Source organism: Molothrus ater, chromosome 3, assembly GCF_012460135.2.
Source record: "Molothrus ater isolate BHLD 08-10-18 breed brown headed cowbird chromosome 3, BPBGC_Mater_1.1, whole genome shotgun sequence".
Lineage (NCBI taxonomy): Eukaryota > Metazoa > Chordata > Aves > Passeriformes > Icteridae > Molothrus > Molothrus ater.
The window spans coordinates 74,710,325-74,727,973 of NC_050480.2; positions in this window are offsets into that span (position 1 = coordinate 74,710,325).

Genomic DNA, 17,649 nt, shown 5'->3' on the forward strand with positions numbered 1-17,649 from the left:
GCCGGACCCCTCTTATGGGGAAAATATTTCTCCTAAAGCCTAGTTAGACATTCTCCTGCTCCAGTCTGGGTTCAGTGACTCCTTCTGTGGACCTGCTGGCTACAGCCTTGCTGACAAAGCCCAGGATGCAGCTGGCCCTCACTGTGAGGGCACAGTGCTCACTTGAGTTCTGCATGCTGCCTACCCCAATGCCTATGTCCTTCTCTGAGAGCTGCTTTCCATTCAGCCACCCCCAAACTGCTGCATGGGGCTACTTCATCCCAGATGGAGCTTCTCCAGGATGCTGAAAGCCCTTTTAACAGCATCCCATCAGTCAACCAGTGTATTATTGGTCATCTCAGTCCTTAAAAAACAAAGGTGTTCTCCCTGTTTGTTTCAACCAGGCTGTGCCCACAAAGCATTCAGCAAGAAAGGACATTTGCCAGAAAATGTGTGAAGTGAGGACGTGACAGGCTAAGACACAGAATTGCATCACTGCACCGCTGTTCAATTGAATATTCACAGAAGCTGAGGCATTGTCATTGCACACAAAAAGGAACAGCCAGCAAGTAAGTTTTTTTTCGCAAAATAAATGTCAGTCCTAACTACTGCAATTCATTTCAGCACTTGTCAGCATTATTACCCATTATTTTTTTAGGAAGTGCTGAGTAGACACCATCACCTGGATTTACATATGCAAAGTGATATCACACATTGGCACAATTTGTAAGGTACTGGGGGTGCTGTGTGCGTGGGCTGGATTCTGGCTAGTACATGTGTTTGCACAGCCCTTAACAATACAGCCATTTAATCAACTCAAAGGCAGACCTTATAAAATTACTCTGGTGCCATTTTTGCTATTGTCTTCCAATGGCAGAAAGTTTGGAACAGACATAAAGCCCAGCCAGATTAGGAGAAATTTCAGAAGTCACAATCCAGCCCTTTCTCTCCTTACTTCTCCCAACTTTTTTTTACAAATATATTTTTCTAACTTTTAAAATGACCCACACAAATGTTCAGAGAGGGAAAAATGAAGGTGTGTGGCTGCATAAATCCTAATCCCACAAAATTAGCAGATGTTTTGTGGAAGACTTTAACAGGATAAGGGATTTCTTAGGTTTTTGCCTGGGCTAAACTTCAGCTAGATAGATTCATAAGCTCCCACAACAAGCCCCCAGGATTTTGAAGACACCACACACCAAGAGGTCCAAAGGAAGATCTGAGATCCTAACTACATGTCTTCCAAAAAAGAATTAGAGTTCATTAAGCATATGCAGTGCATTAGAAGAAACTAAGAGCAAAACAGATTTGGGAGTTGTTGGTAGTTTCCCTTTACAAGCTGCTGCTGGAAGCAAAGCACCACTGAACATCACTGTAAGCAAAAACTTGTTTGGCCTTAAGGGCAATGTGAAACTAAAGCTCTCTAGAAGAAAAATAAGATAGTTGAAATTATACTTTTTTCTTTCTGTCTACTTTTGAATGAGGTACTTCAGTAAGTGCTCAGTAAAACTCTGGAGAGAAAAATAACAACTTCTGCCTCTCATTTCATTTGTGAGGCAGTTTTACCACAGCCCTCAGACTTAGTATCTGAATAAATAAACCCTTGATATCTTCTGAAATCAGTAATACTTATCTAAGAGAACATGTCTGATTGCCTAAGACCCAAGTCTCAGGGCCAGGAGCTTTTAGAGGTGTCAGTTGAGACTCAGCCCAAATTTTCCAGAGACTTGGTCCACAGTTTTCAGATAGAGTTAAATACACACACGCAAAAGGAAACTTTTCAAGTCACATTGGACTTCTTACAAGTTGGAGTACTGCCTCAAACCAGGGCTTTTGCTGAGCTCCAAGGATAAGTGATAGCCTAAAAAGACTGAAACACATCCCCTGCCTCTAGCAGCTACAGAAGACCTCAGGAAACACTGGCTTCATGGTCAGGAAATGGATGGAGCATCCCAGAGAGCCAGGAACAAGCACTTGGCCGAGCAGCAAGTGCTTGCAGATTAAGCTTTTCTCACTTTCAAGATTCACAGGTTTCAATGTGAATCCACAATAACTCTTATTTGACCACCAAACATGCTATGAGCTAATTTTCCCTTTGTTTTGTTCTTTTCTGTCATCATAACAAATTAATCAAAGTAAGTAGGAAAAACTTCTCTCTGCCTGGCCTAACATCCAGCAAACTGTAAAACAAAATCATGACTCCCTGAAAAGAACAGCTTACAATGACAACATAAACACCATTACTGTTTCCAGACTAATAGCACTGAGCTAAAATACCACCAAGAACTCATTCTATCCCCCTTGTCCAGCTCAAGCTTTTACCAATTTCATGGGTGAATTAAAAGAGCAGTATTGATCTATACTGGCTGCCCTTTTCAGAGCAAACATTGCACTGGACAGGAAGACACACAGATCTTCTTAGCTTAAGAAGAATACACAAGGCAGCATCATTTTCAGCAGCTTATTCAAGGGAAAAGGTGTCTGCCCCTAAAATGTCATGCTGAAACCATCATTCAATGCTTGTCACTAGCTACAGCTAAACCATGGAGGACTGATTTACATTTGTGCTGCAGTAATGAGTGAGCTGTTTTCAAAATGAAAACCTAACTTATGGCTCTATTTGCTCTTCTCTCAACAGGCAATAAATGGAGTTCATAAAATTACCAAGCAGCTTTGGAATGGTAACCTAATTAAATCAGCAGTAACTGATTGAAATAACTGAAGAATTTTATATATATACAAGATAAAGCCTTCAATAAAAAGGAGTCTTCTTTGGGACATGCCGAGTCTTCCACCACCCCTGTTTTAAACATACTGATTGACAACAATTGTCCACAAAATTAATATTGTAGATTTATAATTGCATCTCACAAACTATGAGGGTGATTCTTCTCTCACTGAGGCCAGGAGTAAGAAGCCCCTTGCTCCCTGTAACACATACCACCATGGTACCAAAAAGGTTTTAGAGCTGAAGCCTCCACAGAAGTTAACACCACCGGAAGCAGCAACAGCTCCTGTCTGCTGAAGGAGAGGAGGTAGAAGAGAAGCAAGGAGCATGGCAGAGCAATCAGAAGTGCTTCCAATTTTTATGAAACTACCCAGGCTGTGTTGTAACTCCTCCATGCAAACCAAAGTTGTTATAGATTTTTCCTGAGTTGATTATCTGCCTCCCACAGGTAACCTGCCTGTACTTACATGAACACCAACAGTCAATTTGTTAGGCTCAAACAACAAAAAACCAGAGAAATATGAAACTTAGTATTGGCAATTTTGTGCCCCATATAAAGTTTTACAAGATTGATGTACGAGACAGTTTTTGTCCATAAATCTCATAACGCTTCTATTAAGAGCTGTGAGGCAGATGCCTTGGGCTCCATGCTTTGGAAGCTGAACCTGAGACTTGAGATGTGACCTTCTCGATGTCATGTAGCAGGTCAACATGTTCTACTTCAACATTCCCAAGTCCATGAAGACTGCCATTGCTTTGAGGAGAAGACAAGCAATCCTCTGCCCAAGCTGAGCTCTGAGCCTGTCATTAGAGTAGCACTGAGCTAGAATGACTAAACATGTGGAAGAATCAACCAGTTTTTAAGACACCAGTTGGCATCTAAACTGCTTGTCCAAGCTGATGAACAAAGGAGAAAAATGTAAAAAAGGAAGAAAAAGGAGGAAGCAAAATTCTGCCTCAGATCATAAATAACCTGTCCTCCTTAAACCATCCACACTCTATTTTGTCCATGTGGCCTTTGCTGGTTTTTACTGACAGGCTGGTAAGACCAAAAAAATTTTAAAAAATGGAAAAGAGAGAAGTTAATTTCTTAGCCTTTACCCTGTTCAGAGCATACACAGCTCCAGCTGCACAGAGGCACCTCCAGAGAACTCACACAGTGCAACACTTCACAGGACAAGAAGGGACAACTGCATCTCTTGCTGGTGCTGGCACAGGTGAGGATGTGTCAGAACCCAGGACATCCCTCTGGCTGTCCTGAGCAGCCAAGACCCCTGCCAGGGGGCTCAGAGACCCTGGCACGGGGCCCAAAATGCCTGTGGTTTTGATTATGACCTGTGGAGCAAGTTAGCAACCTTAGATGAAGATCTGCAAGCCGTGACAAATTAAGTAGAATGATAGTGAATTTATCACAAGGTGAAAAAGTAGATTTTGGGGTTTTTAGAATGGGGATTCAGGGGGGCAAGATGGAGGGATCTGGGTGTGTCCAGCCTTTCTCCTTCTTCTTCTTGGCCTCCATCTTCTGCTGTGATGTTGGCGCTTTTAGATTGGTTTAGAGTAGAAGCTCACTAACATAGGTGATAGGTATTGGGAAGTAATTGTAAATACTGTACACGTAGTTTTTAGTATAAAGACATAACACTGCCCTGGGGGCAGGCAGTGTGCCTTGGACTGTCTTGCAGGGCAGGAGAAAGAATTTTATGGATAAGATACAATAAACAACCTTGAGGCCGAGAAATGAAGAGCCCTGACTCTTTCTTCAAGCGCAGAGCTGGGAAAAGAGACTTTCTAACTTTTCTTGGGGTCACTCTGACCAGAGAGAGATTCCGACAAGGATGGTGCCAGGCTGCCCATCTGCCACTGTCTGCCTGTGGATTGATTCTGGATTCACAGTTCAGCAGCCCTGCCTGTCCAAGATGAACCTTTAAGACATAAACCTGCCTGGAGGAGATGGCAACAGACACTGAGCAAACCAAAGTCAGGCTGATGTCTGCAGCCAGGGCAGGTGGCTGCTCTGAACAAAAGGGAGTCTGAAGGGCTGAGCGGCAGTGGCCTCTCCTGGAGGCCCCTCCCAGAAATTCCTCATCAGCTATGAGAGCTGGTGCACCAAGACCCCTCACCTCAGTCCTCACTCACCTGTCAGAGATGGGAAGGCAAAATGGGTAAGACACCTTAGTGTGAAGGGCAAGAATATGAGATGGAGAGTTTGTGGGCAAAAGAAAGGAGAACAGAAATTCATGCTATGACTAGGGACATCAGGAATACCCAGCAGACAGACAGGAGTGACATAAACAATTTAGAGAGGGCAAAATGAGTGAACCCTTCCACACCTTTATATCAACATAACCAGCACACAGAGACCAATATGTTTACTCCAGCCTTACCTGAGCTCCTTGCTGAACAATGCATGAAAATCAAGGTCTCAGGCTTTACCTGTAACACAGCAAATGGCCCCAAATGTGCAGCAAAGTAAGCAGAACAAGAACAGTGACCAAAATGGGACCTTCTAATACAAATCATAAAGCTCATCTTGCCAGAAGACAGATGTCTCTTGAAAATTACTGTGGAATGAGCTCCCTCAGAAACTAAGGACCAACACAGTCAACATAATCTTCCTCTGCAATAGAGATAAATATTCTAGAAGTCATCTCCTTTAAAATAAAATGAAAAAACAAAAGAAAACCATTACAAGCAAGTATCACATGCAGAACACCCTTGCAAGAAAAACGAGCCAGTTATCCACAAATGACAGATGACAGCAGTTTAACACACTGCTGTTAGGATGTCAGGTACAATACGAATGAGACAAGACAACGAGAACACATGCACATAAAATGGAAAGTACAGTAATAAGGAAAGAAGCATCAGTAAAATATGGGAAAATGAAAAGGATCAGAAGGAAATGAGGTATAAAAAAGAAAAAATGGTAAAGAATGAAGCAACATACTGAGGTAGCATATTGAAGCAGACGATCCTCTAGCATTTACTGGTGCAGAACCATTGTCTGGAACAGGTCAAGGACAGTTTCTGTCAGCTGAGGATTTGGTCTTCCACACAGAACCAGGCAATGGCAATGACAGCATCCTGCCTGGTTTCCTTGGGATGCCTTCCCCCTCAGAAAGTGAAGAGGCAAGACAGGAAGAAAATAAGATGATGCCATAAATTAAAAGGCAAGGCGTAACAGAAATAAAAAAATAGATGAAGAACAAGAAATAAAAACAAAGGGATGGGGCAAAGGCAAGATAAAAAGAAAATATTCACAGATTAGTGGAGTACATTTTATTTATTCATGATCTCTGTTTTATTATGTGTCCTTGGCAGATGTCCCACAACTGAAAATTTGCAAGGCAGATATTGATGTGAGTTTAGAGACTTGAGCCTTGTTTCTAGTCATTAGCCTTAGGCAGATCTTTTTAATAGATGTGCCCCAATAGGAAGTAAACAAGTTCCTTAAATCAAGAGTCTTTGGACAGGAGACATGCTGCAAACAAATGGGCTTAGACAGGGACTCCAGGAGGTAAGACCAAAAGCATGGTCTCGACCTTCTTTTCAAGTAACCAAGCTGAAGGTCAGGCGGCTCATACAGACATTGTCTAACAGGATACAGACTGCTCTGACAAATTCACACCCGACCCTGCCTGTCACACGCCCTCCCTGTTAAGCAGCCCTTATTTCACCTGAGAGGTGCAGGCTCAGCCTGCCCAGCTGGCAGGACAGGGATGCCAACACAGGCAGCCACGGCAGCGGTGGCAGCAGTCTCTGGAACCATCCCAGCAACGAGGCAGGATACAGTAGGACACAGCAGGACACGAGTCCCACACCAGCCTGGCCAGGGCCCAGCCAGAACAAAAAGCTCACCTCTGGCAGAGGCACCAGTGCTGAGTGCAGAAAGCTCAGCTGCCTCACTCCTCAGGCAGGTTTAAGGTGCCTCTGCAGCTGCCTCAGTCACTGCAGAACCTTGTTCTGCACTGAGGATGAATGGTCTTGGCACTGAGTGTGAGTAGTTGATTTTATCCAGCCTGTGGCTGTAATTGCACAGCTAAGGTGATACTGGTGGCCAAACACCCATTTATCATATTTTGAGTTTAAGGTGGTTTTATTCTTCTTGCCCTGGGAAAGTTGCTAAGTCCTAGAGAGGGTGAGCAAAGAACTGCTCCTCCTTCAGGATCTCTCTGTTTCTGCAAAGGACATTCTAGTAAAACATCTGACCTCACCTGTCCCAGGAACAATTCTAGGGGTCACACTGCAGTTGGTATCAGCTCAGCTGAAAGCTGATTATTGATTTTCTTTTGCCCACACTCACAAATAGGAAGTTGAAAGGCTGCTACAACTTCTGTGGGTTGCCTTAGTGCTGAGACAGGTAACAAGACGCAGACATTTATAGACAAGGAAGAAGGTCTCTCAAAATGACCTTTAATGTCCTCTGCTATGAATACATATAGATTTACTCTTTTTTTAGTTCAAGACTCTCTTAAATCTGTCCAGACAGTATAAAGCAGATCTAACAGACAAGTAAAGAACCATGATTTAGGAAATCTGATATTATTCTGAACCTTCCCCATACTTTAATTCCTGAAATTGAAATGAAAATCTAATTATATTATGCCTCTTTTTAAAGAAAACTGTTCTGAAATCTGCAGCTAAGAAGCACCCTTGTAAAAGCTAGGTATGACTACTGTCAATTAAACTTCTTTCATCATTTAGCTACCTACCTGTATTTAAGTAATTTACACAATTTCAGAACATAAAATCATTTTTGTCTACCCACACTACTATCTCAGCAGAAATTTAGATACAGAAACGAAAAAGTTTCTTCATTACAAGCCATGTAATTGTCTTTCATTCCCCCAAATGACTACTGGTTTCAACACTGCTGCTATGGGCAGCGCAGCAGCAGATATTAAATACATATTGCAAAGTTGAAAAGCCACCTCTACTTCATGGCTTAGGATGAACTCAGATCAATTCCTACCAAAACTGTACATTATTTAACCCTAACTGATTAGAGGAGAGAAATATTTTGGGAAAGGCTGCAATTTTGACTTGAGGAAAGTAAGAATGAGTGGTCCAGGACATGTCTCATGTCTCTGAAAATGAGATCTGCCCCAGGTATCCCAAGTTAGACACCCAGAACTTGACTCATACATCCCCTCTGAAACTCCTGGCTCCCTACAAAAGGCATGCCTGCTCCCTCTGTCCCCTCAGGATGGTAGCTTGAGTGCCTTATGCCATCTATTGGCCTAGACCGGTGACAGGCAGTCGGAGGAGAACTTTAATTCTGGGAAAGTGACTGTGTTAAAAGGAATCTGTCGGCAGATCTGTAAATTCCGCTAATGGAATCAATACACTGCCGCTGCTCAGATCTTGAGGTCTACCTTGCCTAGCAGACACACTGAGTTCAGCTCCCAGAATAACCAGCAGCTGTGCTTTGCATTAGGAAAATGAAAAATGGTACACAGCGATCTCGCAGGCAAGAAAATCCAGAGAATCCAAAAATAAGCAGAGAGAATTTTCACTGTCCTACACATGAACGTTTAAAAAGTCATTCATAAAAAAGAGAAAGTTCCTTCAAAGTCCACTTAGTTCTAAAATCTCGTTAACTATCCCAAACTTAGTAAAGTCTACTTTAAACAGGACGTGCACAGTTAACAAACTTCTTCCACCTTTCCTTACCCACAGAGGCTACTGTAGCCATTCACGGCTGCTTAAATCTAGTTTACTTTTTAACCTAAACGAGTTTCTAAAAGACAAGGCAGAGCTGTGCCATGCGAAAGGACTCAGAGGCATCGCTACTGATCCTCTCCCGTACAGGCCATTACAAAGCAGCCGCGGAGACCTCGGCAGGACGCGTCCGCTCCGAGGGCCAGAGCGGTGCCCGCGCCCCGCTCCGGAGCCGCCTCCCCGCGGAGGGGCTGCACGTCCCGAGCAGGATGGTACAAGGCAAGACTTCGCCGGGGCAGCCAACGCGCCGAGGCTCCCCCTTCCCAGGTGGCTTCCTGTGCACCCCTCTTCTTCCTCCTCCTCCTCCTCCTCCTCTCCCCGACTGTTTGCCCCGCGAAACGCAAGGAGAAGACACCGCGCCGGACTCCGCGCTGTCCCCTCCGAGCCGCAGCCGCTCCCCTGGGCAGCGCTGCCTACCTGGAGCCGCGGCCGCCGCCGGCCGCCCCGCCGCGCTCCGCCAGCTCCGCGGGGCCGCCCGAGGTGGGAGGGGAACACCGGCGGCGGCAGGCGGGCTCAGCCGAGTCCCCTCCCCGGCCCCGGGCATCCCCCGGCCCCGCTCCCGTCGCGGCGCGCAGCGGGCCGGGCGCTGCCTGCGGCCCCGGGGTCCCGCAGCGCCCTCGGGGGCCCCGCTCCGCTCCCCGTGGTTCCGCACCGCGCCCGAGCGGTGCCGCCTCGCCTCCGGGGGTCCTGCTCCGCCCGGGCGGTCGGTGTTCCCCACAAGTCCCGCTCCAAGCCCCGGGGATCCTGCTCTGTGGCGGAATCCCACCCCCACGGTTTCCTCTTCTCTCCCGGAGCGTTCCCGCACTTCGCCCGTCGGTCCCGCACAGCACCCCCGGCGCCTCGCCACGCGCCCGGGGCCGTCCCGCTCCGTTCCCCGGGGCAGTCCCGCACCCGCCCGGACCCCGTGCCCGGACCCCGTGCGGACCCGGCTGCGCCGCTGCCCCGCGTCGCCACCTACCAGGCACGCCCAGGCGGTCCCCGCTCCCCCGCGGCTCGGAGGGGGCAGCCCGTGCCGAGGGGCGATGCTGCCGAGGCGGAGGGGCTGGGCCGGCCGCCTCCCGCCCGGGCTGCGGCAGCAGTGCCGGCCCTGCCGCCCGTGCCGCGCTCTGGGCTGCGGGGCTCGCCCCGTCCCGCTTTTGTGCGGCGGCGGGGCCGGCGCTGCGCGCTGAGCTGTCAGCGCCGGGGGATTGATCTGCCATCGATTCCCAGGCGCTGCGCTGAAGTAGCACACACGCGGCTTGATTAGCTGGCGGTGCAGCCTGAGATGCGGAGTGTCCTCCGCACGCTGCAGGGGGATGTAATTTGTGCTCCGTGTTATGCCCCAGAGTAGTTGTCTGCTTGTGTCGGGGCTCAGTTCTGCCCGAGTTCAAGTCAGAGGGCAATGGGAAGCCAGGCCAGCTCCCAGTGTAACTCGAAAGCACAGCTGCGACAGCGTTCCACGATTAAACACTTTTTTTGTTTCAGTGGTGTCGTTTTGAAAATTGCCGATAATGAACGGGGAAGTTTATTCCTTTATTACAAATTTTGACACAATGTAAGGTATTTTCTACACTTTTGCCAAACTTTTCAAAACTTTTCACTAAGAAAAAGTACTCTAAAACATCATCATTATCATCATCATCACTAACTGCAGGATTGGGGGGGGGGGAATCTGTTTCATAACTATTTCTGTCAATTATTTTCCTAATCAATTTTAGCTTGAAAAAAATCCTGCACAAATATTGCATAAAATTCTCCTCTGTTTTAGGGGGAGATTTTGTTGTGGTGGGTGTTTTTAGATTTTTTTACATATTTTAAGGACAATAATTCAACAACCTATTTTTTAGAGGCAACACAAATACTTACTATGCTGATGTGTTCCTGTTGCGGTAAAAATTTTTTAGTCTTATAAGAGTTCTCAGTTGTGAAGACTAAGGAGAGGGGAGATCCTAAGAGAATACATTTCTCTCTGATTGTGTTTACTGTTATTCCCTTAAGATACTATTGCTGTGCAGAGAGGATGAATTTTATTACATGTTATGGTGTATAATAGCATTAATAAATTAAATTTTTTATCTCATTTCTCTTTCGTTAATCACAGAAGTTTTAATCACTGCAGAATGTCTTGTCCAGATATTACATCAACCCTTCAATGTTGTGTACAGCAATATGCATTTATGCTACACATGTTTTTCAAAAACCTATAGTTAAGCAGGAGTACAGAATGACATTTAGTTACAGAAAGTTTGTGAGAAAGCCATGCCCTGAGTGCAAAGTGAGTTCCTCAGAACTGTTCAAATACAAGAATGTGAACAGAATACTTCCTGAAGACGAATGAGGTCATCTTAGTGGGTCATTTGGAGATTTCAGCATAACATTTGAAAGATCCTGGAGAAATATTGTTACTGACTTTTGGAAATGATACTGCAGCACTGCAGCCCATCAGATGGTTACACAACCTCAAGTCATCACAGGCAAGAATGTGAGATGCTGGAAATTGCCCGGGAAGGTGAGAGCTGCAGCTGCCTGGGCAGCAAGGACACACATGTTTCTAACACACAGGGACATTTGTAGTGACAGAGGGGCAAAAGGTAGGTTTATTGCCGGTGTCAACACGGCTGGTGACACTGGTGACTCTTTCCTCAGAGCCTGTTGTGGGCACTGGATGTGTCCCATGGTGCTGCTCTGCCTGGCAGAGAGGGCAGAACATGCTGTCTTGGCTGCTCATCAAGCCTGTCGAGCTGCAGTCTGCATTATCATAACTTAGAGCTCCTTACATCAGCATCATCCTGCACTGCTCTTTTCTAAACAACAGACCCAGTCCCCTGAGGGCAGCACATTTAGAAAAGCCAGTTCTTTCCTCCCAGTGTTCTGCAGACCCAGGCATCTTCTGTATTTTATCTGCATCAAGAAATACCACAAAACATAGGGATTGCATTTATTTTTGTATTTGATGCATCATGGTTTCTTTTTACATAAGCAGTGTCTGAGCACTGAGATGTCTGAGAAACATCTTCCCTTTTAAAGCAGTTTTTCACGTGCTTCCTCTAAAACACAGCAACTCCCCTGAGCTGTGATCATGCTTTTACATGGAGGGATGACTTGTGGGGTTTTGGCAGGTTTCAGCAACTACATTTTAAAGTATGCCCTGGAATTTGCTTGACTCAATCATCTGGAGAAGGAGAGATTTCTATCTTCCTCATGCAGAAAAACTTATTGGCAGCTGTTTATGGTAGGCATAAGCCTAGTTCCTGGCAGTGAGAAAAAGAATTGAAAGGAAATCTAAGCTATAACTCCATCATCTTCATTGCCCTGCAGTGGTTTATAATATTGCAAAATGGTGTTAACTGTTGCTCTCCAGCTTAAAATGACTGTGAGACAAAGGCTGTTAAGGAAAATGGCATACATAAGGCTGGCTCATAGTATCTTGTGCTCTAGCCAAGGGTCAACCAGAAATATTATTCAGGAACAAATAATTACAAAATGTCCAGATTAGTCTTTAAAAATATTAACTCCTTCAAAGTTGCTGGTAATAAGTTAACTCAAGACAAAACTGTTGTTTAAAATTTCTCGTAAGAAGATTTTCACCAATGGAGTGAATGGAGTGAGGAGTGAACATATGGCTACATCGGAAGGGATTGTGACCCCCCATAAAATAGCTTACATCCTTTTTATGGCTCTTTAAAGCACGCAGTGGGCCTATCCAAAGTCAAGCTGCCACTGGCTAATCTAAACTGGAAACAGCAGTGCCCTGCCTGAGCACTGTTGTGCATGTGTTTGTTGTGTTTGTGTAACATTTCCATCCCTAGGGACTGGCCATTATCCCCCCCCCCCATTTGTTTTCTTCCCTGAATTGCCTTCATCCAACCAAAACATGTCAGCAGTTACACCAGGGGGACTCTATTAAAGACAAATGGACTCAATGTTCTTCCTGAAGAAATACTCACAATTTAAGCTGCGCAGCTGTGGGACAAATTTAGAGTAACTCTGCCTTAGGTACTTTCTTGGGGGAAAAAGAAAAAAAAAGGTGATTAGAATGGCAACCCTCCTGTCAGCAAGAGCTGAATCTGCTCCATTCTGCCTGCTGCAATCCCACCCTTTCCAACCTGCTAGGGACACATGGGACAGGGACTGCAACACCACTTGCAGCCCCTGCAGTGCCCTGCTGGTGACCATCCACGGCCACCACAGCAGCCAGCACAGGGATTTCTACTTGCTGCACAAAACCAGACACAAAACACAGCTTTTCACACTCCCATGGACTTACATGTGCCTCAGTGCAGGGGTTTCATTTGCACCCTGTCTGGATGAAAACTATCTCATTCAGTGGAGTTTTACATGGAGTTTGCACTACCTCTAAAAGCTCAGTCCTGCCTCTCATACAAATCAGAGGAACTGCTGTTGCAGTATTTTGTTTTTGCATTGTCACAGGTAAACTGACCACAAGTAAACAGAGGTAAACTGAGCCCTCTTGTATTTGCTTTTGTATTCCACACCTGGGGACTGTCTTATGCTGTTTTGATTTAAGAAAGTTAGTGGGAATTTTCAATTCATTTTACTCAGTTCAAGAAGATAAAACTTTATCTGTGAATGGCAGGACCTCTTCTTAATTATCCTGAGAGAATAACTTCATATAATGAAACCTAGTGCCTTCAATTCATTAAATAGAATATTTCTAATAATAAAAAAGTATTACCAGAAGAAAGTCAAAGGGTTTTAAATGGTTTGTGCGGCAGCATGATCCAGTAACGAGGAAAAACTGCATCTGCTGCAGAGCCAGGAACAGAACTTAGAGCTCTGGAGTTTTTTTACTATTTTTTAGTGCTGAAATTGTTAGTAAAGTATGAATAGTCAGAGAAGAAGACTGCATTTGAATTTAAAAGCATCTGCAAGTGTTGCTAGGAATATGTGAACCATAACAGATCTTCAATTAAGCAGAAGGTAAGAAATTTATCAGTGTCAGCTCCCTGGTTACCAGGCTATTGACACAGTTCTTAGAAAGATAAGTCAAATGTACATGTGCATTAAACATACTGCATTTCTGAAAATTATTTTTTCCATTAATTATGAAAACATATTAACACAGAACCTTGTTTAACAAAAGATGAACAGTAAATTACTGAATCACTACTCAGCAAAGCAGGTAGGAAATTCCTGGTACATTTTCTAACTCAAAGCAATCTCAAATTACAATGTGACCTGTAGCAGGATGTGTCTAAAGTGAGCACAATGTATAAACAACTCCTGTGGAAATGTTGAATGCAGCAGCTGTCATTACACAGGCTACCAGTACAGTAATTACACTTCAGATGTGTAACCTGGCTTGCCTGTCACAGCTGAATTCTTGTTTACAACAAATACACTGGGGTTTGCAGAGCTGTGCCTTTTTCAAAAATAATGGGAAAACATAGTTCCTAAGGTAAAAGATGAAAAGGTCTTTCAGTGGGAAAAGAGTGGTGAAAATGGCTTGTATGTAATCTTTTAATTTCTATTACAAGTTTATGGCAGGGGAAGGAGTGGGTGTGTGTGCTTAGGAAGCTGCAGCAGAAGGTGGGGGCTTCTTTTGTCAACCTTTTTTCTCTTACTTTTTCTTTTCTCCTTTGCTGTCTTTCTTCTCCATTTTCAACTCCATTACTATTTGGCATTACTAAGGTAGTCCCTCAGAAACCTCAGTCCAGGCACATAATTTCATTTGGATACTTGGGATACAGTCAAGTACAAAGGAAGAAATTCTGAAGATTGAATAAGACAGGGCTATAGAAGAAACTAAAGATCAGGGTTTGGAAGGCAAGATAATGCTAAAATGAATAGAGCAATAGTAAAGCTACAGCAGTGTTTCAATTTTCCTTAATTATTTTCTTTTATTTCTCTTCAAATCTATAATACTTTTTCTTCTTGTTCTAGTTTCTTTTCATTCCTTTTGGGGATTTTTCATTATTTTGCATTTATGCTCAGCTCCAAAGTCCTTGACATGTCCATTTCTCTGACTTTCTGTCACCACGTGTGTGGGTGAAAAATAGGATTGCAAAGATTTTCTTCAGTACTTCAGAGAAAAATGGGCCAGGAATCAATATTGCTATACTGGCATAGTAAGGGTATTTACATCTGAAAGCATTCTACCGTGCTCTTCTCATGAATAATGAAAGAAATCATGGCATTCTTGTGGGGCTGGGCTAGCAAAAAAAAATATTTGGAGAACATGAAGGGACTGCTACATTTTCATTTCCATCCTTTGTTCAGTTATGGTGTTCTGGGAAAAAAAATAGAACACTAAAATGTAAGAATTTTGTCCCCATTTTGGAAAGTTTATATTCTGAAGAATCTATGGATGCAGACCATTGACACCACTACTACAGAAATTCCAAAGAAGTTTGATACAGAAGTCTTTCAGTTCTAGAGACACTGCATTTTAGTGAAATGATAAGAAGTTCTCCTATTTGCATCCCTTCAAAGGCTAGGTCTTCAACCTAAGATAAACAGGACCTTATTTTTATCACAGATAAGTGGTTTGATGTATTCTATGTATCTTAAACATGCCCCTGATAAGAAGAATTGTTTTTCTGGGGGGATGCTCATCTTCATGTGATTGAGTACAGGACAAGCTTTAGCCTAATGGCTTGGGCTAGGAACTTAAAATCAAAGGATTAAAAGTAATGTAGAGGAAACCATGTTCTATGTGATTAAAAATCAGGGAAATCTTTTTCTAGTTAGGACAAAGGATATTTATATGACTTTTTTTTGTCATGAAGCAGTTGCACAAGAAGCACTCTCCAAAAAAGGCAGCATCAACAAAATGACTGCATAGCTCATTGCAGATGAGACAGTAACATGTTCTTGATGACAAAAAAAGAAACACTGGCATTCAAAAAGGAATGTTTGTTCTGCCCTCAAAAGAATAAATAACCATCCTCATCACTGTATCCACAAACAGGGTAAAAATGTAGATGTTGAGTGGAGAAAGTGGATTAAATGGGGTGTCTTACTCTGCTTTGCCAAAGTCTCCTTTGGCTGCTATCTAATTTTCCATCAAACAGCAATATAATCTGTTGCATTATGCTTTACAGTCTCCCCAGAAATCTCCCTGATTCCAGGATGTGAGCATCCCTGAAACCCCAGCTTTAAACTCGTGTCAGGTCATATTCCCAGCAAAGAATGACTAAGCAGGACACAGTCTGGTGGTCAAAGGGACTTATGACAGGCTTACTTTTCATAGTGCACGTGATTTTTTTGTGGAGCCTTTCTGTCCCTTCTTGTGTAAACAAGCTACATTTCATATAGGTTTATGTTTAGCACAGCATATAAAATATTTGTTACAGTTTTGTGCTGCTTGAAGGTGGGAATTATTTTGCATGCAGCAGTTCAAATGCAATGAGTGGAAAGGTCTTTTAAGGAACCCATCTGCTCAGAGTTTAGACTTGAAAGAGTAGAGAAAGGTGTCATTAAGGTAACTGGTCACCCCATGGCTATGAGCAGAACATGACCATAAAAATCCCAAGGTATCTTCAGCAGAGATAAACTTTCCTATCATTATGTACTGTTCTGGTAAAACCTCATCTGTGTTCTAGTGAACTCTGTTACAGAGACACATGCTACTAGGATGCTCAGATGAATGGAGAATCAAGTGTAAAACAGGATGTGAAAAATTAGGGTGCTTCAGTCCACAAAATAAAGAGTAGCAGTATGAGTTCTTTTGAAAATGAGTCAAAAATCAGGAGGTGAATTAGAGTAAATTGGACTCACAAGTGTATTGGTACAAGAATGAATCAATATAAACTACTCAAGAACCCAGTCTAGATAAAAATTACAACATTTCCAAATGCCAATGAAATAAAGGTCTGGAACATTCTTTCATTAGAGAGTTTGGGGGAGGAAAAAACTTTAATGGTTTTTTGAGTGGGTTTTTTGAATATGGTGAAAATGATTGTCTAGAGGATTGCCTACAATATTGGGGTACTAAGTAGAGGGATTTATGGACTCATAAACTTATGAGATTTTTAAGAATTCCACTGCAAGCAAATGTAGAAAACCTCCAATTTAAAGTAGCACCATATAACATTTGCACAAAGGAAGCTGTGATTTGTCAACATGATCAAAAGTGCTTTTAATGCTATATCCAATTTCTTGTCGTGGTTAAAATCAGGTACTTTAAGAACTGCTTCCTTCAGCAACAAGCATCTATTTATATGCCCAGTTTGAGTGTGAAAGCACTGGATAAACATAGATGCAAACAATACATCTGATGAGACTGGTCTTACCAAAGTCAAAACAGGCAGGTCAACAATAAATCAGGTATAGAGCAACCTGACTCCTTAATGGAAAGATAGATGAATCCCACAGTGAGCTTGGGTTTAATAGCACTGTAGCACCCTCCTGTACAAATGCAATAAATAGTACAGAACTCAGTAAAATATTTATCTGAATGAATTATGAAGGTTCTAACACAGTATCAAAACATGAGCTTTCATACCCTACAAGTGTGTGAAAAATATTTTCCCTATAACATTTGGATATTTCCAGCTGTTTGAGTTAATGTAGTTGCAGCAGAATCTATTATTTTATTAATACTTACTTTAACACCAGCCACTGCTCATTGACTGCATGAGATTAAAAAAAAACACTTATCACCTTAAGGGGATGAAGATATTCAAAGCACATTGAAAGAAAGTAAACATCAGTGCTGCTTCCCAATGCTGAGCTATAAAGAGACAGCAAGGGAGTTTAAAGCAAACTGCTTTGCAAACACAGGATTCAGTTGCTACGCACAGAAATTCTAAAATCTGGGACATCATCTGGATTAACATGCAATATTATCAGGTTGATGGATAGTTTTGAAAGCTCCATCCTTACTCTGATGCAGATGTCAGAGTGCTGCTCTTTAATTTAACCATGGTACTGGATGGGGATTTCACCTAATGTAAAATTAAGTCATATTATGAACTGTAAGATGATTTTGTTTTATTGTAGTAGTCTTGTCTCTAATATGTATAAAATCTAGAATAGCATATTTGCATGTTGTTTAGGGCATGGCAATGGTACCATAAAAACATCAAGCCAGTACTCCCTAGATGGAGCCCTCCCTGGCCAGGGCATTGCTGCTCTTTAGTTCTGATGTACTGGGCAGGCTGGAACTCCAGTGGGAACTTGATCTGAAGGGACTGTGGCATGAATGAGTCCATGATGGAGCAGAGATCCACCTGCAGTCTATGGAGAGTCCACCACCAGAGCAGGTGGATGCCTGAAGG